General features: G+C 42.5%; 1 pseudogene; it reads right to left on the bottom strand.

Moving 5' to 3' along the window:
• Positions 1-574: 574 nt before the first annotated feature.
• LOC142846871 (vacuolar protein sorting-associated protein 72 homolog) overlaps positions 575-27,696 on the bottom strand; it is a 40,594-nt pseudogene continuing 13,472 nt past the window's right edge.

The following is a 27,696-nucleotide window of genomic DNA, read 5'->3' as shown; positions in this document are numbered from 1 at the left end:
TAGAACCTTCATCTGGTGATGGATGGAGATAGAGACAGAGACCCACACTGGAGCACTGGACTGAGCTCCCAAGGTCCCAATGAGGAGCAGAAGGAGGGAGAACATGAGCAAGGAAGTCAGGACCACGAGGGGTGCACCCACCCACTGAGACAATGGGGCTGATCTATTAGGAGCTCACCAAGGCCAGCTGGACTGTTACCAAAAAAAAGCATGGGATAAAACTGGACTCTCTGAACATGGCAAACAATGAGGGCTGATGAGAAGCCAAGGACAATGGCACGGGGTTTTGACCCTACTTCATGTTCTGGCTTTGTGGGAGCCTAGCCAGTTTGGATGTTCACCTTCCTAGACATGGACGGAGGGGGGCGGACCTTAGACTTTCCACAGGGCAGGGAACCCTGACTGCTCTTTGGACTGGAGAGGGAGAGGGTGAGGAGTGGGGGCAGGGGGAGAAGGGTGGGAGGAGGAGGAGGGAAATGGGAGGTTGGGAGGAGGCAGATACTTTTTTTTCCCTTTTCTCAATAAAAAAAAAAAGAAATATAAAATGGAAGTTTCTCAGTTTCAGGAGATCCAATTTATTTATTTATTTTGATTTTTACCATTTTATTAGAATTGAAAAAACAACAAAACAAAACCAGAATGAACTAGGGAAGGAAATGATTTAAAACAAAACAAAACAAAACCCAGAGCAAAGATGAGCGTGACAAAGGGAACTGCGGACCTGTGAGCCCAGGTCGGCAGAAGAAAGACGTTTCTAAGGAGCAAGTGTCTACTTGATGACAATTTTCTGCCGCAAGGCCTGGGGCCCAGAGCCAGGGAGTGGCTCAGGGGCCTCGGGACCGGGGCCAAGGGCAGAGGCAGTGGGTGGCAGTCCATGGGCAGTGATGTATTTCTTGTAGGCCTCACGAATGATCTTGAAGGCTCGAGCAGTGGCTTACGGTATGTATGTTACAGGGTCGCGGTACAAAGCTGGACGGTGGGTCACTGGGCAGACCTCCCGCACAGGGACCTTCGGGGGGCACCCTTGGGGGGAACCACTCTTCAAATGTTGCATCATCACTAAATGTGATGAAGGTGCGTGATCAGTGAGCAGGAGCACCGGAGGCTCCAGTCCCAGTGTGCGGGGTCAATGCAGAAGCTGCAGGAGCAGGATAAAGTCCTTACACATCCACATTCTCCTCCTTGGGACTGGGCTCCCCAATGAGTGGCACCGTCATTGAATGGTTGGTGATGATTGGCCCAGGGCACTTCCGCTTCTTGTGAACCTGCTTCTTTATGTCAGCCTCAAGACTTTCATAAGTCTCTAGTGATTGTAAGTTCAGCTCCTCTGTGATCTTGGCCTCCCTGAGCAGCTCTTGCTGGGTGAGTGGTCGATCACAGTGGGGACCCTTCCGCCTCCGCGACTGTCCCTGCCTCTCTTGAACCCGAAGGAAAGTCTGCCGCGTGTGCTCGTCTGTAGACTGATGCATAGACTTCCGACTGTCAGAGCCGGCTTCCTGTAGCTCCAGGGGCAGCAGTGCCTCCTCCTCTCTGGTCTTCTGAGAGCTACTTGCTGGGGTGCTGACCTTTCGAGGCCTCAATCTTTTTAGAGGCTCCTTATAGGCTTTGGTGACAACCCTGCGCTTCCTTCTGGGATCTTCTGCTTCTCCGTCACTGGATGGTTCATCTCCTTCATCAATGTCAAAGTCGGAGTCTACCTCATCCTCCATATCAGACTGGTCCCCCTGATACTCATCATCTCCAGATTCCTCTGTGAAACCCCCGTAAGTCGTCTGGTAGAACTCATCTTCCTCCTCGGCTTCCGGGAGCCCGGAAAGCCGGTTCCCAGCGGTCTTCCGAGGGGCCCTGCCCCCCCGCCAAACTCATGCTGCCCAAGGAGACAGCGCTGCCATCCGCAGCCCCTAGCCCAGCCGAGATCCAATTTATTAATTGTTGCTTTCAGTGTCTGTGCTACTGGCGTTATATTTAGGAGGTGGTTTCCCGTGTCAATGGGTCCAAGTGTACTTCCCACTTTCTCTTCTATGAGCTTCAGTGTTGTTGGTTTTATGTTGAGGTCTTTGATCCATTTGAACTTGAGTTTGTGTATGGTGATAGATATGGATCTATTTTCATTATTTTATATGTTAATATCCAGTTATACCAGCATCATTTTCTGAATACGCTTTCTTTTTTCAATTTTATATTTTTGCTTCTTTGTGAATAATCAGGAATTGGTAGGTATGTGGATTGATATCCATGTTTTTTTATTCAATTCCATTGGCCTCCTGTCTGTTTTTATGCCAATACCAGTGTGTTTTCAGTACTGTAGCTTTGGAGTAGAGTTTGAAGTCAGGGAATGTGATGCTTTCAGAAGTTCCTTTATTGTACAGAATTGTTTTGGCTATCCTGGGTTTTTTTGCTTTTCTATAGGAGGTTGAGTATTGTTCTTTTGTGGTCCATGAAGAATTTTGCTGGGCATTGCATTGAATCTGTAGATTGCTTTTGGTAAGATTGCCATTTTTATTATGTTTATTCTACCTACCCAAGAACATGGGAGACTGAGAAGCTTCTGTAAAGCAAAAGACAAAACAGGAGCCTGCAAAATGGGAAAGATCTTCACCCAACTCATATCAGACAAGAACTTAACTCCAAAATATATAAAGAACTCAAGAAATTGGTCATGAAAAGAACAGATAATGCAATAAAAATGGGGTATAGACCTAAACACAGAACTCTCAACAGATAAATCTAAAATGGCTTTTCAGCCATTAAGGAAATGCTCAACATCCTTAGCCATCAGAGAAATGAAAATCAAACAACTGTAAGATTCCATCTTAAACCTGTCAGAATGGCTAAGATCAAAAATACTGATGACCGGGCTGGAGAGATGGCTCAGAGGTTAAGAGCATTTCCTGCTCTTCCAAAGGTCCTGAGTTCAATTCCCAGCAACCACATGGTGGCTCACAACCATCTGTAATGGGGTCTGGTGCCCTCTTCTGGCCATACACACAGACAGAATATTGTATACATAATAAATAAATAAATATATTAAAAAATACTGATGACTACTTATGCTGGAGAGGTCATGGGGTAAAGAGAATACTCCTCCAACGCTGATGGGAGTGGAAGCTGATATAGTCACTTTGGAAATCTGTATGACGATTTCTCAGAAAATTAGGAAACAACCTACCTCAACACCCAGCAATGCTACTTTTGGGTATAAACCCACAGGATGCTCAAACGTACCACAAGGACATGTGCTCAACTATGTTAATAGCAGCATTATATGTCATAACCAGAACCTGGAAATAACCTAAATGCCCTTTGATTGAAGAATGGATAAAGAAGATGTGGTACATTTACACAATGGAGTAGGACAGAGTGGAAAAAATAATGACATCTTGAAATTTGTGGGCCAATGGATAGATCTAGAAAACACCATATTGAGTGAGGTAACTCAGACCCAGAAAGATAAATATCATATGTATTCAGACATAAGTGACTTTTAGACATAAAGCAAATAAAAAAACAGCCTACAATTCACAATCCCAGAGGACCTAGACAACAAAGAGGACCCCAAGAGAGACATATGTGGATCTAATCTACATGGAAAGTAGAAAAAGACAAGATCATGTGAGTAAATTGGGAACATGGGAATAATGGGAGCGGGTTGAAGGGAAGGGTGAATGGAGGGAAACAGAGAAAAATGTATAGCTCAATTAAAAATAAAGAAATGTAAAATAGTACATGTACTCTTTGTCTCTTTCTTAGATCTCTCAATGGTTTAGTTCTCTTTCTTTGTAAACTGTAGATGTTCCCTTTAAGAGAGGGCAAAGATCTCCACACAGCTGCAGCTGCAGTTAGCTACAAACTAGCTGATAAGTTTTGTTACATATCTTCAAAGAATGCATGTGTCTCTAAGAAGTTTCCTTGTAGTTTTATATTACTAACAAATTGCTAATGAATTGGATACACACACACACACACACACACACACACACACACACACACACACACTTGGGAATTTGCAGCAGCAGAAAAAATAAGATTGAAAGAGTAAAGAATGCAGAACAATGATGAAGAAAAAGAAGAAAGAATGTAGAGTAATTATAACAATAATGAATTGGAACAGAAATTTGAATTGGAATTAGAATTGAGAGAGAATTGAAGCTAAGAAATTATTGATACTTAGGGCAAGAAAATTAGAATTAATACTGAACAATAAAGAGACTTGACTGGAGCTGAAAGCATACGTCTTTCCCCTCAAATTAGAGCTATCCTAAGATACTTTTCGTTATGCTGAGGCAACCTGACAGAACTCTGGGAGGAAGTCAGCTCTGCTGACTTTCGATACCATTCCAAACCTGGAGTTTCTCTCTTTGTGCTGTCTTTGGATCTGGATGTAGGACTCTCAGCCATCATGTCTGCCTATGCATCGCATGCTCCTTCTTTGCCATGATGCCCATGGACTAAATCTCTGAAGCAATAATAGAGCCCCAATTAAATGCTTTCCAAGAGTTGCTATGGTCATGGTGTCTCTTCACAGCAGTAAAACACTGACCAAAGCACTGGTCTTTGTGTATGATATGCTGGTCTAGGGACAGGGTTGAATTCATGTGTCTTGAGATCCACTTTCCTTAGCCTTTGGACTGCACTAGTAGTGGAGGCAGGGGGAAATGTGCAAATTTAAAGTCTCAAAATGCTGATGGGAGATCTCCAGGAAGTGGTGATGATGGATATGGGGACTGGAAAGGGGAGCCATGCAGATCAAGAATCAACAATCCCTTATTCATTTAGACTTCCTGCAACTTCCCCAATATCTATAGCTCCTATTTTGCCATTGCCTCCATGAGAAATGTGCTCAACAAATCAGGAAGCTCCTGTCTGTGGCGGTGATATCATTAGTGTGTTGCCAAGGAGGACACACTCATGTTCACCTGCTGCTGTCACCCCTCTAAATGCATCTCACCTGAGCAGAGACTGTTTTCTGTTTAATCGTGGAAAGGATTCCACTTAACTGCCTTTAAAATAAAAAAAAAATACAACTTAATGAAGCTCAATCAGAAGAAATGGGGAAATAAGTCAAAGGGGCATGGATTTTCAAAGATAAACTTGCATGTTTAGAGTGTCACTCCAGAATCTCCTTTTAATGTCATCCTGTATCTGGAAGGCCACATGGCTCTTTAATAAGCCACATTTAGAGATATTTTTTTTTGAAAATTAGCAAAGTTTTAAAATTTTTTTATTGATAAAAGGAGAATAAAGAAAAGAAAAAAAAAACAAATTTCCACCTCCTCTCAGCCTCCCATTTCCCTCCCCTTCCCCCCACTCCTCTCCCCCTCCCTTTCCAGTCCAAAGAGCTGTCAGGGTTCCCTGCCCTGTGGTAAGTCCTAGGTCCTCCCCCCTCCATCCATATCTAGGAAGGTGAACATCCAGACTGGCTAGGCTCCCACCAAGCCAGCACATTGCATAGGATCAAAACCGCGTGCCATTGTCCTTGGCGTCTCATCAGCCCTCATTGTTCGCCATGTTCCGAGAGTCCAGTTTTATCCCATGCTTTTTTTTGGTAACAGTCCAGCTGGCCTTGGTGAGCTCCCAGTAGATCATCTCCACTGTCTCAGTGGGTGGGTGCACTCCTCGTGGTCCCGACATCTTTGCTCATGTTCTCACTCCTTCTGCTCCTCATTGGGACCTTGGGAGCTCAGTCCAGTGCTCCAGTGTGGGTCTCTGTCTCTATCTCCATCCATCGCCAGATGCAAGTTCTAGGATGATATGCAATATATTCGTCAGTATTGCTCTAGGGTATGGTCAATTCAGGTTCCCTATCCTCAGCTGCCCAGGAAACTAACTGGGGACCTCAGCTTGGGCACCTGGGAGCCCCTCTAGGGTCAAGTCTCCTGCCCATGGCAATTCTACCAAAGGCAATTTATAGATTCAATGCAATCCCCATCAAGATCCCATCAAAATTCTTCACAGATCTGGAGAGGACAATAATCAACTTTATATGGAAAAACAAAAAACCCAGGATAGCCAAAACAATCCTATACAATAAAGGATCTTCTGGAGGCATTACCATCCCTGACTTCAAACTCTATTACAGAGCTACAGTAATGAAAACAGTGTGGTACTGGCATAAAAACAGAGAAGTCGACCAATGGAATCATATAGAAGACCCGGACTTTATCCCACAAACCTATGAACACCTCATTTTCGATAAAGGAGCTAAAAGTATATATTGGAAGAAAGAAAGCATCTTCAACAAATGGTGCTGGCACAACTGGATGTCAACCTGTAGAAGAATGAAAATAGACCCATATCTATCACCGTGCACAAAACTCAAGTCCAAGTGGATTAGAGATATTTTAAGGGGAAAAAGCAGCATACAGAAAATATACACAGGATCCATAAAAATGTTTCTTTCTTCTTCATTATGTTGGAAAAACTATTTCATGTTTCAGTTTACCCGAAGCACAAAATATAGTATTAACTGTATTAAAATGAATACTTATAGGTGACATAGAACAGTTTTTATTTTATGTTTTTATAATATAATTCTTCTAGGGATTGTTAGTGTCTGCTAATCATCTATTGCACCAACATGATTAGTTAAAGTTTATCATCAGGATGTAAGTATTGGAGAATTGTGTCTTATAGGGTTTAAAACTGTGGTGTCAATTGCCTTCTGGGGTCATAGAATGGATTCACAGAAATAAGGACACCCTTGAACAATTCATTATGTGACTGTATTTCTCATTATTCACAGAAAGTAAGCTTGACACCCAAGACCTCTAACCAGTGTGATCCAAGATGTGTTTGTCCAATGAAAATCATAGACCTCCTTGGCCATAGGGATTATATAAAAAACTTCAGGCAAAGCTGGAAAATATCTGTGGAACCTTGGCTATCAGGGTTATTTTTTAAATTCTCTTGGCAAAAAATAAGCTTCCTAGGGCAGAATGGGAATGCCTGAGGACCATCACCTCCTGGGAGGATCTATGGGGCTCGTATAGCCACAGAGATAACCACAGAGGTTATATTGCTATATTGCACAGAGGTGGAATTTCTGTATCACCCTTTATTAACATGGGAATGTTTGAGGTTCCATTGGTTCTAAGACCACCTTTATCAGGAACACAAGTTTTTAGAGTTACTTTTTAAAAAAGCCTACTTCAATGGAGCTCTTTGTAGGACAGGATGCAAATGAAGCTCCATAGGTACAAAGTCTTCCTAGCCTCTCTTCTGGACAGCATCCAGTAGTCCCTCAGCCCTGGAGAGCTACTTCACCTCTCTCCTCCCATGACCTTCATTATCAAATTATACTTTGGTTTCTCCTCATGATAGCTACACACAGTATCTTTGCCCCAGCAAGTTCTGCTTATTCCCTCTGAGACCCTGGTCAAACCTGCTTTTTCTGTCATCCAAGAGTTTTCTGCTCCATGCAATGTTCCTCCTGCTCACCCTCTCTCTCTCTTTTGGTTCTGCTCAGTGCTTCTATGTAACTATTGTTCCACTTGGTCTCAGAGATGACAAGCTCATTGTGCCCCCATGAAGGTTTAAACCAGTTTTACCATAAAGCAAATTTCCTTGCACAAAGCCATGCTTGAATCCAGAGAGGAAAGCTGCTCTCAGCTTTCACAAGAAAGGACTGACTTTTATCAGAAAGATTTTCTTAGTCAGATGATGCTGTCCGGGTTGTATTGGGCTTATTTCTGAATATGGTACTTATAACATCCTTCTAATCACTGTGAAATTGCAGGAGGAGGGGCCAGCACATGTAAGAAAGGATCTTCCAAATGGCATCAAATGAAATTTTCTCTGCATATGTGTTACAGTTGGGTGGCTTGATCCTACTGTGGGCCTCCTGACTATGGGAACAGGTACTATCTCCAGCTCTTTTACAGGCTTTGGAAACCTACTCCTTCTTCTGGGTCACCTTGCACTGCCTTGGTGCATGGGAGATGCTTAGTCTTACTGCAACTTTGTTTGCTATGTTTTGTTGATTTCTATAGGTTACCTGCCCTTTCTTGAACAGAAATAGAGGAGGAGTGAATTGGAGATGGGAACGGAAGGGGATGGAATAGGACAAGGAGGGGAGAGTGGAGGTTGCATCTGGGATGTAAAGTAAATAAATAAATGAATTTAATTTTTAAAAAATAAATCATAGCACAGGAAACAGTTTTGAAAATACACATACACATATATGAATGTTGGCTAAAATGACTACATTTGTAAAATAGAATTGCATAGCAGTATGTCTTTGATACAAAAAGGTGGAAGATGTGCATACGTTGTGGTTTCCAAATAGATTAGAACATGTGAAACATTTATACAATTGGTTGCCGGATTTTAATGCCAGTAGATAATTAACATAACAAGAAAATATCAAGATGTCCTCTTCTAAACTTAAAAGTAAACAATAACACCAAGAAGAGAACAACAATCAAAACAACAACAAAGTAACAGTATCATCTGTGGCATCTTCAGAAGGATATGCAGTGATCTGAACATTATTGCAAGAGCGTGGCTGGTGTCTGTCCCTTTTGAAGCCTCACAGGTTGGTGTTCAGTCGTGCTGTTCAGGGCACTAAGGTTGGAAGAAGTCCACTTCTGATGTTCTGATGAATGCGCTGAAGACTGATGGCTGTTTTCCAGACTCTCCTTGTTACTCTTGCACTCTGAGGCCTCAATCTTGAGGGGAAGAATGTTATTGATTAGAAGGAGTGTGCCCAAGACTTCTGTCTACCTCATGTACGTGTGTCTTTGAGCAGAGTGGGAATGCCAGACACTTGCTTGGTCAGAAGGTAAAATTAGAGGCCCTTTGGATAAGCATGTTAGTATAGACACCATACATTACAGAAAAGGAAGATCTGAAATTCTCTTGGCCAGGTGTGGAGTTTGAATACTCCATTAAAGGAAAAGAGTATGTGTGAGACACCCTTGGTCAATGGGAACACTATCGAAGGTCTCATATTCAGACCTTTAATATCCCCCACATAAGTCAGAAATGTATGAATAGTGATCAAAGGGTCAGAGGTGAGATGTCAGAAACATGCCAAGGTGCATGGGGAAGAAGGGAGGAAACAAGAGCCCTGGAGAAAATACAAGGACCCCAGGGTCAGAGGGGAAATGTTTGATGGTGTCTTGGGAGGAGTGTGGAAATCTGGGGGTTATTAGAGATATTGAATAGCATGTTGGATTGGGTAAAGTTGGAAACCAGCATACCCACTGCTTGACATGAGATCAAAGTCCCAGCCCACCTCATACAATGGAACACATTCCAGGAACTGCCTTATCAGCTTCCAGCTCTTCATCAAATACTTGGATATTTGTCCACTGTAGAGAATGTGTGGTAGGTGAGGCAGCAGTCTGAGTATTTTCCAAAAGTCTGCATGAGAGTCCCAAGCTTGTTCTCCTTCTCAAGCATATGTTCAGCTGCTCAGATCTAAGTTTGAATGATGGGGACCACATTATATTGATTTTGGCTTTGAGGCAGTGGGCTTCAGTTCTAGACTCTACTTCCTATACATGGACTTGGAGTCTTTAAGCCTGGGATGTCTGGAGAAGTCATTGTGTGAAGAAAAGTATTCTATGGTCTCAGGTTTGGGTGGGGGAATGTCTGAGGCCACTGAATCAGAGGAGAAGAGTGTGAGGCTCTCCTTGGACCGAAGGGCCTATTTGAAGACAACTTGCAGAATGAGTAGATCTGAGGCTGTCTGGTAAATTATAGACAGTAAACTGAAACTCCTTTGGTCACATCAGAATGGTATGTGGCCCAATTATATGGTCCTAGTAATTGTACTCCCACAGGGTCATGTTCAGAAGATCTGAGAACCCTTGTATGTACCTCTCTAGTAGAGCAGGCAGGTCTGAAACCCTTTGGTCAGAAGACAAAACTTGGGGGTATACTTGGGAGAGGGGATAGTCTAAAAGCCACTTCAGTAAGAAAGAGAGGATACTCTCAGACTTTTCTGGGTAGGTGGAGCATATCCATGATGAGGGACTCCCCTCTGTGTGCTGTGATCACCATTAATAAATAAGACACTGTTTTGGACCTATAGCAAGGAAGAACTTAGGTAGGCAGAGAAAGCCTATGTGGGCAGAAGAAGAATTCTTGCTACCACTTTGGGAGCAGGTGAAAGATCTAAAATCCTCTAACCTAGAAGGAGGAGTCAGGAGCTCCCTAGGACTAGGTGGAATAATCTCAGCTTCCCTTAGTCATATGTCTGTGTACTTATTGGGCAGAAGCTGAAACTTGAATGATACCCTGAGAATTATAGAAAGTCCCAGACACTCACTTCTTCATCGGCACCAAACTTGAAATCACAATCTAGAATACGCATTTTCTGAATGTCCATGTCAGACATGTCAGCAGTCTTAGAAGTCTTCTAAGAGGCTGCACGACAGACGTCTGTGACTCAGTTTCTTTATCTGGTATCGGTCCATCCACAAATTCCTCTTCATGTAGGACAGGAATTCTCTGTCTAAGGGACTAGAGTGAAGGCAGTATTATGAGTTATCCCCATCTTGCTGTTCTTGTGTTCAAGGACCTCGATCCAGAGAGATCTGGGTTCTCTTTAGTCAGAACAGTACTTCCCCAGGCCACCAAATTAGAAGTTATAGGTATGGAATCAACTGTGAAATTTCCTTGACTACACAAGGCAGGCCTGAGGCACTCTTTATTGATGTGAATGTCTAAATCCACTATGTAAGATGGGTAGGGCATTGGTACTTGGGACAGAAATAGAAGGACTATTATACCCTTCATCAAAAATGTTATGTGGCAAAATTCATGGGAATAATGAGAAATATTAATGCACTCTGGTCATAACTGGAATTTCTGAGACATTTTGTGCACAAGTGAAGGTATACACCTATTTGTCAGGGGTGTAAAGTATATGGCAATGTTCAATAAAATAGGAATCGCAATTTTCCATTAAGCATAAAGTAAACACCTTGTGGAGCAGAGGAAGGTCTGGTTTGGCCTAGTCAGCTTCCAAATCTTTTTCAGTATTGAGAATATCCATACCTTTGTGGACTTGTGAAAGGCTGGGAAGTAATCATTGCATGTTTTCCAAGTGGTTGGATGGTCATTTTCAGTCTAAGAAGTTATTGGTCAGATAAGATAATCCCATATATGTAGCTGAAAGAACGTTTGAAGCAATCCTAGACAGTTGGGAATATAGCAGACATACATAGTCAAGAGAACAAGATCTATAAGCCCCATAGTAGATATGGTAGGCCTGAGTCATCCTTGGGCAAAAGAGAACATATTACAAGCCATCTCGGGCTTTGGGAGAAAGTTTTACTTCCCCCTGGATAGAGGGGAAAGGCCAAGTATTTCCAAATAGTGTCTGATGCTATAATGTGATGCTCTGAATCTCCTCTATGAAAGAAAGACATTTTCAGACCTTTTGGCCAGAGGGGAGGAATTTGAGGACCCTGAAAAAAGAGGATAATGATGACCCTTTCAGATGATGTATTGTAGGTGAAGCATATTTAAGTAAACGGGGAGAAGGTCTGAGCCCTCCTTCATCAAAAGGGAATGACTGGATCCTTACTAAGTGAGGGTAAGTTTTGAAGGCCTTTTTGATTGGAATTTGAAAGTTTTGGGGCCTTGGGCAGGCATAGATCTTCCCTGGCCCCCTCAGTCATGCAGGATAGATATCAGGCCCTTTTGGTTACAGAGTGTGCATTTGAAGTCTAATTGAAAGAAATAGATGGTAGTTAGGAATGGAAGACTTTGGCAGACTTAAAGAGAGAAGCGAAGTCACAAACCACTTAGGCAAAAGGGAGTATCCTATTCTACCTTGTGCAGTGGAGGAAGGACTTCATCACTGTTTAGAAGATTCACATCTTCAGGCACCCTGTGGTAGGCCTGGCAGTAATTTGAGCATCATCTATCAGTCATGATTGGCAGGCTCCAGTTCTCATCAGCTTACATTGGTGTGTGTATCAAGGATGAGATCTCTTCATTCTGGTGACTTTAATGAAGCAAAGATGACCTAAGTCTCAGGCTCTGTCACCTCGAAGCAGAGCAAGATGAAGTCCCTTTGGTCACACATGTATTTTCATAGTGGACGTAGTTAGAGGGGAAAGATCTCCATTATGGGAATAATTCTGAGGCCCACATGCTTATAGGGGGTGATCTGAGGATACTTTGATCTTGGTCACCTTGAGAAAAATGGAAATTCTGAGATATCTTTAGTTAAAAAAATCAGTTATTCTTATGAATTTCCTTAAACAAAGAGGGATGGCCTTGGGTGTTATTTATAATAACAGAAAGGCCTGACAGTTACTTTAATCAAAGGGATCTTCTGATAACCAGTCACCAAAAAGGTACAGTGTGAGATGCCTTGAGAATAGAAACAGCTTGGGAAGCCCACATTATACTCAGAGGGGAAACTTCTGAGGTCATTTTGAACTGTCTTGCTTAGAGAAAAAGTGCCTGACTATGTTTGACCAAATAGCAAGATCCAATCACCTCATTGTGCAGAAAGGGAAAATGCTAGTTTTACTTGAGTGTTTTGGTTCAGCATCATTTGATTCTTACTGTGCTCCCAACTTCCATGATCCATATATTACATCAACTGTTGGGAAGAGTACAAGAAGCAATTACAACACTCTTTCAACATGATGAGTGGTTGTGTAAACTTTGATGCTTCCTCAGGGTTGTATTGATCTGTGTTTATCCATCAATGTAAGTAATGTGGAATGTCCTTCTGTATATGCTTTTCTTTTTTTTTGGTTAATGAATAAATCTGCTTTGACCTATGGCAGGGCAGAATATAGCCAGGCTGGAAGAGATATAAAAAGAAATTAGGTGGAGTCCAGGAGAGGACACATAGCTACTGAAGCAGAACTACACCAGAACTTTTCCAATATGTCACAGCCATATGGTGATACATAGATTTAAAAAAATGGGTTAATTTAAGATGTAAGAGTTAGTTAATAAGAAGCCTGAACTAACAGGCTACGTGGAATTGTAATTAATATATTTTCTGTGTAATTATTTGTGCGTGGGCAGTTGGGAAACATAAGCACAGTCTTCATTTACATAAAAGATGAGAACATTTTGCATTTCTGACAGCTACATTCTAGGCAGATGGCATAATTATTAGTTTTAGCTTTTTATATTTTCCCCTCTACCTAGAATCCTTTGAGGTCCCATGGTTACAAAAGTGTTTTCTTAGCAATCTTAGCCCCTGGGATTGGCACTAAGGTAATGAGTCCAAGGGTCAAGTGAAATATGTCCATGAAAGGAAGGGGATGCTCTAGGGCCTCCCAGGGTCAGTGGCTAGACCTGTAGCTCAATTAAATACAGAGGGAATGATTTGCAACCCCTTTGGTTGCAATTCTGAGCTCCTATTCATCAGTGTGGAATAGCCCAGACACCTCTTGGCAAAAAATGGGATCTTTGTAATTTTTGTGGTTGAAGTTTGGAATCATAGTTCCCCCTTTCACTACACTGGACTGAATATGGGCAAATCTGACTCTAGCTGTTACAGTGTGAGTGGTGTAAGGAATATTTAATATGGGGCCTCTTTATTCAAAGGTAAAGTTTGAGGGTCTTTGCCATAAAATGAATACTTGAGACCACCTTAGGAAAATGGGGAAGGTCTGCAGTAGGCTTTGTCCTAGGAGGGAGGTCTACCATTTTCATCAGTGTAGCAAAAGGAATAAGATAACTTGAGGAGAGTGGAAGCACTGGCCCTTTGTGAGACCTGTTTAGGGCAAGGGTATGAGTTGGAAAACCCTTGCACAGAGAGGAGAAATGTCATGTACCATCCTGTTGAAGGTGAATGCCCTTACTACCTTACTCAGTGAAGGAAGGTACCATTACTACACTTCAGCTTCTAACTCTTCTTTAGAGCTTCCTCATCTTGTGTTGAGTCTTAGAGAGTTCAGGCAGTAATGAGAGCCTTCTTCAATGTACCTGGATGGCTGTCAACAGCTAGGTCTCCTCTTTTTTTTCAGGTTGTTTTCATGCTCCATGTCTGGGCAGCAGTGATGGGGTCAGTTGATTTCTAGTGATTGGATTGAAAAACATAGCTTAGGATTCAGTTTCTTTTTTTCCCCGTTTATTTATTTATTAAAGATTTCTGTCTCTTCCCCGCCACCACCTCCCATTTCCCTCCCCCAATCAAGTTCCCCTCCCTTGTCAGCCCATAGAGCTATCAGGGTTCCCTGCCCTGTGGGAAGTTCAAGGACCACCACCTCCATCCAGGTCTAGTAAGGTGAGCATCCAAAGTGCCTAGGCTCCCACAGAGCCAGTACGTGCAGAAGCGTCCAGGAGGAGCAAAAGACTGGAAATAATCAAACTGAGGGTAGAAATCAACAAAATAGAAACACAGAAAACAGTTCAAAGAATCAATGAAACAAAAAGTTGGTTCTTGGAGAAAATCAACAAGATCGACAAACCTCTATCCAAACTAATTAAACAACAGAGAGAGAACACGCAAATAAATAAGATCAGAAATGAAAAGGGGGACATAACCACAGACACAGAGGAAATTCAGAGAATCATTAGATCTTACTACAAAAGCTTGTATGCCACAAAACTGGAAAATACGAAAGAAATGAACATTTTTTTAGATAAGTACCATATACCAAAGCTAAACCAAGACCAGGTGAACGATCTAAATAGACCTGTTAGTCACAAAGAATTACAAACTGTTATCAAAAATCTGCCTTCCAAAAAAATCCCAGGACCAGATGGTTTCATTGCAGAATTCTACCAGAACTTCCAAGACCTAATACCTATACTCCTTAATGTATTTCACAATATAGAAACAGAAGAGTCATTGCCAAATTCCTTTTATGAAGCTACAGTTTCCCCGATACCAAAACCACACAAAGACCCAACCAAGAAAGAGAATTACAGCCCCATCTCACTCATGAATATCGATGCAAAAATCCTCAACAAAATACTGGCAAACCGAACCCAAGAACACATTAGGAAAATTATCCATTATGATCAAGTAGGCTTCATCCCAGAGATGCAGGGCTGGTTCAACATATGAAAATCTATCAATGTAATCCACCATATAAGTAAACTGAAAGAAAAAAACCATGTGATCATTTCATTAGATGCTGAAAAAGCATTTGACAAAATTCAACACCCCTTTATGATAAAGGTCTTGGAGAGACTAGGGATACAAGGGTCATACCTAAATATAATAAAAGCTATATACAGCACGCCAACAGCTAACATCAAATTAAACAGAGAGAAACTCAAAGCCATCCCACTAAAATCAGGAACACGACAAGGATGTCCACTCTCTCCATACCTCTTCAATATAGTGTTTGAAGTTCTAGCAATAGCAATAAGACAACATAAGGGGATTCGTATTGGAAAGGAAGAAGTTAAGCTTTCGTTCTTTGAAGATGATATGATAGTATACATAAGCGACCCCCAAAACTCCACCAAAGAACTCCTACAGCTGATAAACAGCTTTAGTAATGTGGCAGGATACAAGATCAACTCCAAAAAATCAGTGGCCTTCCTATACACTAAGGATAAGGAAACAGAGAGGGAAATCAGAGAAGCATCACCTTTCACGATAGCCAAAATAACATAAAATATCTTGGGGTAACTCTGACCAAGGAAGTGAAAGATCTATATGACAAGAACTTTAAGTCTTTGAAGAAAGAAATTGAAGCGGACACCAGAAAATGGAAGGATCTCCCCTGCTCTTGGATTGGGAGGATCAACATAGTAAAAATGGCAAATCTACCAAAAGCAATCCATAGATTCAATGCAATCCCCATCAAACTCCCATCAAAATTCTTCACAGATCTGGAGAAGACAATAATCAACTTTATATGGAAAAACAAAAAACCCAGGATAGCCAAAACAATTTTATACAATAAAGGATCATCCGGAGGCATCACCATCCCTGACTTCAAACTCTATTACAGAGCTACAGTATTAAAAACAGCTTGGTATTGGCATAAAAACAGAGAAGTCGACCAATGGAATTGAATACAAGACCCTGACATTAACCCACAAACCTATGAACACCTGATTTTCGATAAAGGAGCTAAAAGTATACAATGGAAAAAAGAGAGCATCTTCAACAAATTGTGCTGGCAAAACTGGATGTCAACCTGTAGAAGAATGAAAATAGATCCATATCTATCGCCATGCACAAAACTCAAGTCCAAATGGATTAAAGACCTCAATATCAGTCCAAACACACTGAACCTGATAGAAGAGAATGTGGGAAGTACTCTACAACACATGGACACAGGAGACCACTTCCTATGTATAATCCCAGCAGCACAGACATTAAGGGCCTCATTGAATAAATGGGACCTCCTGACTGAGAAGCTTGTAAAGCAAAGGACACTGTCACTAAGACACAAAGACAACCCACTGACTGGGAGAAGATCCTCACCAATCCCGCAACTGACAAAGGTCTGGTCTCCAAAATATATAAAGAATTCAAGAGTTTGAAGTCAGGGATGATAATGCCTCCAGAAGATCCTTTATTGTATAGGATTGTTTTGGCTATCCTGGGTTTTTTGTTTTTCCATATAAAGTTGATTATTGTCCTCTCCAGATCTGTGAAGAATTTTGATGGGATCTTGATGGGGATTGCATTGAATCTATAAATTGCCTTAGATAGAATTGCCATTTTTACTATGTTGATCCTCCCAATCCAAGAGCAAGGGATGTCCATCCATTTTTTGGTATCCTCATCAATTTCTTTCTTCAATGCCTTAAAGTTCTTGTCAAATAGATCTTTCACTTCCTTGGTTAGATTTACCCCAAGATATTTTATGCTGTTTGTGGCTATCGTAAATGGAGAAGCTTCTCTGATTTCCCTCTCTGCTTCCATATCCTTTGTGTATAAGAGGGCGACTGATTTTTTGGAGTTGATCCTGAGTGAGGTATCCCAGACCCAAAAAGAAGAACATGGGATGTACTCACTCATAATTGGTTTCTAGCCATAAATAGGGGTCACAGAATCTACAATTGGCGAACCTAAAGAAGCTAAGTAAGAAGGTGAACACAAGGAAAAACATATCGTTATCCTCTTGGATAAGGGAAGTAGACAAAATTGCCGGGGAGAAAAGTGGGATCTTGGGGGTGGGGTGGGAAGGGGGTAAGGGGAGATAGGGAGAGAAAAGGTAGAAGGGAAGGAGGGGGGACTTGGGGAAATAGGAGGATCAGGATAAAGGAAGGTTGGATAGGGGAGCACGGAACCACAATTCTTAGTTAAGGGACCCACTTTAGGGTGGGCAGGAGAATTGACCCTAGAGGGGCTCCCAGGTGCCCAAGCTGAGGTCCCCAGTTAGTTCCTTGGGCAGCTGAGGATAGGGAACCTGAAATGACCCTATCCTAGCGCAATACTGACGAATATCTTGCATATCATCTTAGAACTTTCATCTGGCGATGGATGGAGATAGAGACAGAGACCCACACTGGAGCACTGGACTGAGCTCCCAAGGTCCCAATGAGGAGCAGAAGGAGGGAGAACATGAGCAAAGAAGTCGGGACCACGAGGGGTGCACCCACCCACTGAGACAGTGGAGCTGATCTACTGGGAGCTCACCAAGGCCAGCTGGACTATTACCAAAAAAAGCATGGGATAAAACTGAACTCTCTGATCAAGATGAACAATGAGGGCTGATGAGACGCCAAGGACAATGGCACGCAGTTTTGATCCTACGCAATCTGCTGGCTTGGTGGGAGCCTAGCCAGTTTGGATGTTCACCTTCTTAGATATGGACGGAGGGGGGAGGACCTAGGACTTACCACAGGGCAGGGAACCCTGACTGCTCTTTGGACTGGAGAGAGAGGGGGAGAGGAGTGGGGGGAAGGGGAGAGGGGTGGGAGGAGGGGGAGAAGAGTGGGAGGAGGGGGAGAAGAGTGGGAGGAGGGGGAGGGAAAGGGGAGGCTGAGAGGAGGTGGAAATTTGTTTTTTTTTCTTTATCCTTCTTTTATCAATAAAAAAATAAATAAAAAAAATAAAAAAAACAAAAAAAACAAAAAACACATGTTTGATAACAACAACAACAAAAAAGAACTCAAGAAACTAGAGTGTAAAAATCTAATCAACCCAATTATAAAATGAGACACTGAGCTGAACAGAGAATTCTCAACAGAAGAACTTCAAATGGCCAAAAGACACTTAAGGTCATGCTCAACTTCCTTAGCGATCAGGGAAATGCAAATCAAGACAACTTTAAGATACCATCTTACACCTGTCAGAATGGCTAAAATCAAAAACACCAATGATAGGCTTTGCTGGAGAGGTTGTGGTGAAAGTGGTACACCCATCCATTGCTGGTGGGAATGCAAACTTGTGCAACCACTTTGGAAAGCAGTGTGGAGGTTTCTCAGGAATTTCTGGATCTACCTACCCCTGGACCCAGCAATACCACTCTTGGGAATATATCCAAGAGAGACCTTATCATACAACAAAAGTATATGCTCTACTATGTTCATAATAGCCAGAACCTGGAAACAACCTTCCCTTCAATGGAAGAATGGATGAAGAAAGTATGGAATGTATACATATTAGAGTACTACTCAGCAGTAAAAAACAAGGACTTCTTGAATTTTGCATACAAATGGATGGAAATAGAAAACACTATCCTGAGTGAGGTAAGCCTACCCAAAAAGAGGAACATGGAATGTACTTACTCATATTTTGTTTCTAGCCATAAAAAAAGGACATTGAGCCTATAATTAGTGATCCTAGAGAAGCTAAATAAGGAGAACCCAAAGAAAAACATATAGGCATCCTCCTGAATATTAACCTTCATCAGGTGATGAAAGGAGACAGAGACAGAGACCCACTTTGGATCACCAGACAGAAATCTCAAGGATTCATTTCTAATTCTAATGTTATGACAGGGGCCCACAACCTAGAGTGGAGCAATGCAGTTCCCTAGCCACCAGCACCAAAGATAAAAGGTTTAAATCATTTTTGTTTAGAGCAGCATATTTTGGAGGTACTTCAAAGACAGAATGGAATGTTTCAGGATTTTTGATAGAATCCTACAAGGTAGGATGCAATATTATTCAAAATAACATTTCTATTGTCACCTTGTGAATAAAAGAAATGCATGAGTTTCCTGGAGTCAAAGACAGTGCTTCCTAGTCTCCCTTGTACAGGTGGATAAGGTGTAAGAACACATTTTTTAATGGAGGGAAGGATGATGGCCCAGTCTGACCCAGGGTAGTTCTCATGAAAACTTGAATAAACAAAGTATACTTGAGGTCTCTTGTAAACAGGGAAGTTCTGACAACCTCTTCTCAGAATGGGAAGTTCTGAGACTACCTTCAGCAAATGAATAATCCCAAATGTCTTTATTCACAGCGAGGAGGGCTCCAGTCACATTTGGTAGAATACTACTATGCACTTCAATCATGATCAGAACAGGAAGGTCCCAAATCATCTTGGATAATGGGAAAAGGTTCTGGCGCTGCACTAACATCAGCTATTTTTCCCAATGCAAACGCATACCTTGTGCGAAATTTTTGAGAGTCTAAGGCAAATCTCCTAACAATCTTCCAACAGGCTAAGTGGTTATGCAAGCATCGATGTTTCCTCAAGGTTGTGTTCAGCTGTACATATCTGTGAATAAAAGAAACAGTGTGTTTTTGATAACCAAACTTGGAGACAGATGGCTTGAGAGCTTCTGTCCTGTAATCTTAAAGCAGAAAGTTGTGAGATCCCATTGTTCTCATATGTGTTTGTATGGTTGTCTTGTTCAGAGGGGCCAGCTCCAAAGCAATCTTAGTTAGTAGGGGAACATGCGAGGTCACCAACTAAAGAAGGGAAGCTTGATGGTTCTTTAGTCTTAGAGTGGACTAAAGTGCTGAAGATCAGGGGATGGGGGTCTGAGACATCCCTTTTATACAGGGGCCAGTTTCGAGAGACCATTCAATAGGGTTTGATTTTTCAGATTTCCTTTTGTGGAAACTGAACTTCTGAAATCCTCTTCCTAGATGAAAGTAGATAATTGGCTCACAAACCTTCAGGGAAGATCATGAATGTCTGATACTTGTTTTACTTGGTGGCATAATGCACTCTTGGTCTGACACACCTGTAAGGAGAAGATAAAAGACAGAGTCACTTAGGAGGAATGGGAATATATAAAGACCATACAACACCAAACAAATATTTTAGGGTAGGGCTCATTGGAAAATGGGGTTTAGGAAAATCTACATCTTAGGAGAGTTCTGACCTCCTGTTCCATGTATTGAGAAGGAATAGGTGAAGAAGAAGAAGAAGAAGAAGAAGAAGAAGAAGAAGAAGAAGAAGAAGAAGAAGAAGAAGAAGAAAAGTGAAAATTCTGAGCCCAATGTAAGAGAGGAAACCTCTGAGACCCCATTGAAAAATGAGGACAGAATCGCCTTTGGACAGAGTGTGAAAGTGTCATACATATTTCTGTTGAAGGGGAATATCTTGGGCACCTCATATAGTGGAGAAAGTTCCCAGAACTGATCATGAGCTTCCAAGTCTTATTCATAATTTGTGTTCCTTCTGAGAGAGAGACGAGGAAGTAACAATCTATGTCTTCTTCCAAAGACCTGGATGATTGTTCCTGGCTAAGTTACTTCCTGTAGTTTGTGTTCAGCAGTCCTGATCTCGGCAGAGATGTTGAAGTCATTCCATTTACACTGACTGATCTGAAGGCAGATGGCATGGGGTTCTATGCTCTGATTGCCAAACATGCCTATGGGACCTCAAACCAGAGTGGACTATTGTCCCTTGTTTATAGAGAGAGTCTCCCACAGACCTATTCCTGAACAGTTTGATAGAAGACCTATTAGGCTATTCATGGAAGGTTTCAGTCCCCATGTTTGAAACGGAGAGTGTTTTGGGAAGGTAGGAAAGTGCCCTAAATTCCAGAAACCCTAAGGGAGAAGATGAAGTCCCCAGGTTACTTTGAAAACTAGGAGGATCAGCCAATATCTTATCAGGTCCAAATGTCCTCACACTATGGAATACCCATGTGTTTTGGTGTTGTAATTAGAGCAGCGGGGCTGTGTCCCCAGCACGCCGGCCGCCTGCATGGCTAGCTTATGCCCCGAAATAATTACACGGACACTGTATTCTTTTAAACACTGCTTGGCCAATTTCTATCTAGCCTCTTCTTGGCTAATTCTCGCACCTGGACTAGCCCATTTCTAATAATTTTTGTAGCACCCCAAGGTGCGCTTACCGGGAAGATTCTAGCCTACGTCCATCCTGGGTCGGAGCTTCGCGTGTGTGTCAGAGAGCAGAGCTCTCACATCCACCAAGGAAAGCGGAGCATGGCGTCTCTGCTCCAGAGAGGGGACCAGGTCTAATTACAACAAAATGGCGCCCGACGTGATCCACTAAATCCACTTAAAAACCTGAGAAGGCTTAAAAATAAGGGAGAGAGAGTTTAACACAGATTTTTGCTGTTTGTTGGTGGTGTGCTGTAGAGAGATTTCCTGATTCGGCAACAGCAGCAGAAAAAATGCTGTGTCAATTTAAAGCGCAGCTTCTTGGGGCTGTGCTGCCAGCGTGAACTCTGGCTTTAAAGTATTCCAGTGGCTTTTATGGGACTGGATGTTTGTGTTCCCGCTTGGGATTGGAGGAGAGTGCTCTGAGACTGTGCTGATGGCTCAGCATTCCCCGCCTGCACCTGGACAGACAGCAGAATCAGACTTAGGCAGGCGGAAGAGCGTGGCGGATTTCTGCCGCCATACAGAGACATGTTTTCAGACTGCACAGTGCTCTGCGTGTCAGATTTGGCTGTAACTTAGATGAAAAGAATTTCTGTGCTGCACACTCAGTCTCAGAATTAAAGTGCTGAGTACCGCTCCTACCTGGCGGCCCCAGAGCTAGCACAAAATGGTACATCCTCCATTTTGAAATTTTCCTGACTCAGCAGCAGGAAAAAACCTGTGTTGTTTTAAAATGCCGGCTTTCTGGGCCATCCTGCCAGGGCAAACTCTGACTGTTTGAGGCAGGAGGGCTGACTACAGAGAGAGGACTTGTGTGTTGTCTGTGGACATAATGCTGCAACTTACTTGCTGGCTGGAACCTTGAAATGCCATAGAGTTGTGGCATTAAACATGGCTACAGCCAGTACCTCAGCCATGAGGCTGGAAAGCTAAGGAATGGACTGGATCTAGCTGGCAAAGCCACGGCTTTAGTCCTACTGATATTGCTTGGTAAATTAAAGACTCATGTGGTCAGAAAAAGAGAGATATACAGTAAAGAGAGATTCAAAGACAAAGAAAATTTCTAAATGGTTTACAGTGTGTTAAAAATATATGCAGGCTAAAAGTTGAAATTCTTAAAGTAAAAAAAATGAAAGAAAGAGAGTAGTTGGGTGTGGTAGTACACACCTTTAATCCCAGCACTTGGGAAGCAGAGGCAGGCGGATCTCTGTGAGTTCGAGGCCAGCCTGGTCTACAGATGAAGTCCTAGGTTACTTTGAAAACTAGGAGGATCAGCAAATATCTTATCAGGTCCAAATGTCCACACACTATGGAATACCCATGTGTTTTGGGGCTCTGAAGCTTGGTTTCATGCAATCAGAGTTTTTTTAATTGATTTTTATTGAATTCTACATTTTTCTTTGCTCCCCTCTCTGAATCTCCCCTCCCCTTCAACTCTCTCCCAATGTCCCCATGCTCCCAGTTTCCTCAGGAGATCCACATGGGAAGCAGAGTTTTTCTCTTACAGATTGGTTGGCAGCTCTTAGCTCTGTGTCCTCCACAAGCCTTTCATCAGTAGCATAGGCGTATGAGACAAGATGAGACCATTCCATTTCTGGTAAGAATCTTAAAAGTAAAAGGGTTTAATAAAGGAAAAGTTTTTTTTTTTTTTTTACTGTTTTGTCCCAGGATATCAGTTCAGAGTACTCTGTCATCCCTTTGGTCATTTGGGCATGCCTGAACAACCAGGTCAGAGGGGAAAAGATTAACATCTCAGTGAGAGAAATAGAGCTGAGGTTTCTGCAGATAAAAGTGGTTTTTCTGAGGAAGCCAAGGTCAGGGAGTGCTTATTTGGAGTTTACATGACAAAAAGATGAACATCTGAGTAAGTCTTCATGTTACTGGTCTGGTCTGTATCCCCTTAATCAGATGAGTTCCTATCAGTACCCATGAAGGTAAATGGTGTGTCTAAAGTCCCCTTTCTCAAGGAATGTAGAATATAACCACCATCCTTCACAGGCTATTTTTTGTCAGAGGCTCTCATTGGATCAATATTGTGTCTACAGTTTACTGAAGTGCAAATCTGGGGCCCATTTATTAAGAATAATGTCTGAGGTCCATTACATAATATCAGGAATTATATGGGCCCCTCACACGAAAGGAACATCTACACCTCCTTTGAACAAACTGGAAAGATGTAGGACTCCCTTTATTCCAGGATGAAGATCAGATATCTCCTTGACCAAAGGGAAGAGTGAGTAGCCCTGTGAAGAAAGGAGTTTCTGAGACCCATGAGGCAGGGGAGATATGATCAGAATGTGAAAATCCCATATTACCATGATCAAAAATTCAGTTGACTTTGATACCTCATAAGCTCCTAGAATTGCCTCACCATCTAACTCTTCTTCATAGTTTAGAATGTCCATATCTTTAGCTGAATCTGTAAGAGACCAAGCATCAATATCAGGATTCATTAAGATACTTGGTGGAAGGCACAGTGTGGTTGATGCCTAAGAATTCTGTGCAGGCAAACAGGACTGGGTATGACTGAGAAGTCTATACCATGGCTACTTTACTTAAGGAAGTGGCATGGGTTCCTCGATTTGTCTACTCTTCTTGACTTCTGTGAACTAACCACAGTGACCAATGCTCTTTGATCAATGGTGAAATATTACATGTTCCCTTCCTCAGAGGGAAATTTCTGAAGGCCATTTGGGCTAAAAGGGGTATTTTTAGGCCTAAGTTTTCAGAGCAAAAAACAACAATAATAATAAGGTTTTGGAAAGGAGACAGATCCCAGACCTTGTTGGGCAAATGGGAATGCCACTGCTTACCTTTTGTAGAGGATAAGATCCAGGCACTCCTTAGTCCTTCTCCAACTCTTCAGTGAACTCCAGAAAATTCTTATCTCTGAGGACTCCTTTTGAGGCTTAATGGCAATCAGAGGGTTCTTCTTACAAGTTGAATTATAGTCCCTAGGTCTGTTCCCTCCTTAAACTCTGAATAAGCTGCACAGGTATAGACATGGAGGACAGGCATATATCTGGTGTGCAGCTTGAAAACAGATGATTGTAGATCCAGAGTACTTGTTATTCTTCTTCCATGCAACTTCAATCCATGAGATTCTTTTGGTGGTGAGATGCATATTTCCTAGCCATTCAGTTCTGACGGAGAAGCTCTAGTCTTGATTAGTTATTTGGTAGACCTGAGTCGGCCATGAACACAAAGAGAAGCTGTGATGTTTACCTAGTAATAGGGTGTCAATCTCAAGTACCTGTAAACCAAGTCTGAATATCTGAGACATTTTTCAGTCACTGGGCCAGTTCTGTAGCTTACTTCATCAAACGGGCATGTCTCAGATTCCCCCAGTAAAGACAAAGAAAGCAGCATGTTACAGAAACACCCGTTTGGCAAAGTATGAAAGTCAGGGGCTACTGTGGTTGAAGGAAATAACTTTAAAATCCCTCTTCATAAGACCGTGCACCAAGGTGTAAGCTTCCTCAACTAGTGAATTAATTTAATTTTGAAGGGAATATCTAAGATATGATGGAGTTGGTAATGGACCAGGTAATGACTGAAGCTTTTGTTGTTGATGGGTTATTAGTTTACTGGTAAAAGTTGTGAGTTACTTTTGTTCTAGACAGAAAAGATTGAGGCCACCTTGGCCATTGGGAAAGATCTGAGACCCCCCAGTACTGAAGAAGAGGTCAGAGGCTCCCTTCATCCATACATCCATTTGGAATAGCTCTGGTTCTGTATTGATAGGGCTATAGCCTGCTTGAGAATTAGTGGAGTGCATTCTGCATCTTGGTTCAGAAGAGATGTGCCTGAGCACCCAGTAAGCCCTTGAAAATAATTTGAGCTCCACTTCAGTCACTGGGAAAAAGGATGAGTCCTCCTGGGCCTGAAAGAATAAGTCTGGGGCCCCTTTGTCAGAAAAACAATGGAGAACCCCTGTACAGAATGAGAATGAAGCATCCACAGACAAAGAGGGAGTTTTGAGTACAAAATTTTAGGGCTTCAGAGACAGAAAGTCTTATGCTATTTTGAGAAATACAGAAAGGTCAAAGACTCTTGTGGGAAGCGTGGGATATCAACAGTTAATTTGGGAATTAGAGAAGTCTGAACATGTCCTGATCAAATCTTCATGGGAATATAGAATATCCATGTCATGCAGGGCAGGCAACAGTGTGATCAGTCTCCAACCTCTAGGTCTCTGTACCAATTCAGCTATCTACATCTGAACATGAAGGGTGTGATTTCTTTATTTCTGCTGATCAAGTTAAGGCACATATACTGGGTTTAGGGCACTGCTGGATGATCTAACATTCTAGAACTTCAGGCACCAGGGTGATGGAGGAAGGTCATTGGTGAAGTAATAAAGAAACTGCTTGGCCTCATAGGTTAAAACATAGGTGGGAAGAGTAAACAGAACAGAATGCTGGGAGGAAGAGGAAGTGAGCTCAGACTCGACAGCTCTCCTCTCAGGGGCAGACGCCTCAGAGAGACGCCATCCTCCTCTCTCCCGGGCAGACACACACGATGAAGCTCCGATCCAGGATGGACGTAAGCTAGAATCTTCCCGGTAAGCGCACCTAGTGGTGCTACACAGATGATTAGAAATGGGCTAAATTAATATGTGAGAATTAGCCTAGAAGAGGCTAGATAGAAATGGGCCAAGCAGTGTTTAAATGAATACAGTTTGTGTGTTGTTATTTCGGGGATAAGCTAGCAGGCGGCCGGGGTGATGGGGATGCAGCCCCGCTGCTCCTATTACAACACCAGGGTAGTTTTATTTTTGGACAGAGGCTTTGAAGTCAGATGATTAGAATAATAAACACCCAGAACCTCTTAGACAGAGGGAGTTGATCTGTCACCCACTAAGCCATATGAAGTAAGTCTAGGGCCACATTAGTCAGAAGAAGCACATGCTATTCTCTGTGGGTAATAGATTGTATATCATATTCTATGAAGAAAATGTGACCTATTAATAATCAGATGGAAAATGCCTGCCTTCTGATCCCTTAATATGCATCTGAGATAGCCAGGAATGGAAATCAAATGTTTAACAGGTGTTTGATGAGAAGGGAAAGTTATAAACTCCTGTTGTTCATGTGGGGCACAGAGTAGGAAAATATGGGGCTGGCCTGTGAATAAGATCTAAAGATGGCATGATAAGAGAGAGTAGGACCCAGGATCACCTCTTGAGATGAGCATCTTTAGAACTTCGGTTTGACAGGCTTGTAAGGTTTGAAGCCTCCACGGGAAGAAGGATTATGTTGGAGGCTTTCTGGAGCAGAAGTTGAAGTTCTAACCCACTGTACATTAGAGGGCACATTTCTGAATTTCCTTTGGTCACAAGGAGCAAATGCGAGGCTCAGTGATTTAGATGGGCTATTCTTGAGGCTCTCTCTTTCAGATTGAAATATTCTAAAGCTGCCTTGGACAGGGTGGCCATAGGAAAGTCTGAGGCCCCTTTGGTCACATTGAGAATGTCTGGTGTCTTTTTGAGTGGAGAGGTAAGAACCCAGGCTCCTGTTTTGCAGCGGGATCCTTCGGAGATTGCATGAGACTGAATGTGAATATCTGTGCCCTCCTAGGACAGAAGGGTCACATATGGGGGTCCCATGTTCATATTGGAAGGCTGTGTCTCTGCCTTGGTAAGAGAGGGAAGATCTTAGGTCTGCTAGTTGAGGTCGGATATGTCTGAAATTTCCTTGGACAACAGGGAATGATGCACCACTCCCTTTTGTAATTGGTAGATACATGAGTCCCCATCGTACAGGAATCCAAGTCCCACTCCGCTTTCTGGCACCAGTGGAAGGTTTGTGTCCCTCTTGAATGGAAAGACTGTGTTTAAAGTCCTCCTTTGTAGAAACAGGATGTCTGACATCATTGCTTTTGGACAAAGAGGAAGACTTGACACTCCCCCTGGGACTGTCTCCATCTGGAGATGACCTGAAGCTTTCTTGGGCATCAGTGGAAGTTTTGATGACTTCTTGAGTATAAGGGAAATGCCTGAGTCTTCTTCTGGTAGAAGTAGAGGTAAGGCTGGAAGTCCCATGAGAAGAGGTAGAATGTCTGAGGGTCTCTTCATGAGAGGGAGTAGATCCTACGTCCTCTTCTGTAGAAGTGGAAGCTTCTATGCTCTGTTGGGGAGTGGTGTCTGGTTTCTTGTCCCTTTTGGCAGAGGAAGCATGACTAAATCCTCTTTGCTGAGATGGTGAATGTCCTTGTACACATGAAGATATTTTCTGGCCACCTTGTTCTGAGAGGGAGAGTGACCCAGTCCCAGATGCAGGTGGAGTGCTTCTCAGAGACCCTTGGTCAGGAAAAGTTGGTCCCAGGGATTCCTCCAGAGATACTGATGGTCCTAAAATTTCCTTTTCAGATACAGACGGTCCCATAGTACTTTGGGCAGAGAATGAAATTTCCAGAGATCCTGGTATAGATGGAAAAGTTTCTGAAGTCCCCGGGGAAGAGTCTGATATATTACAAGCCTCTTTGGCAGATGACAAAGGTTCTAATGTCTCTGGCATAAGGGAAGCCTGTTGTAGAATCTGC

This window comes from Microtus pennsylvanicus, chromosome 3, assembly GCF_037038515.1.
Source record: "Microtus pennsylvanicus isolate mMicPen1 chromosome 3, mMicPen1.hap1, whole genome shotgun sequence".
Taxonomy (NCBI): Eukaryota; Metazoa; Chordata; class Mammalia; order Rodentia; family Cricetidae; genus Microtus; species Microtus pennsylvanicus.
The sequence above is the reverse complement of the archived record's forward strand: the minus strand, read 5'-3'. Positions and strand labels throughout refer to the sequence as shown.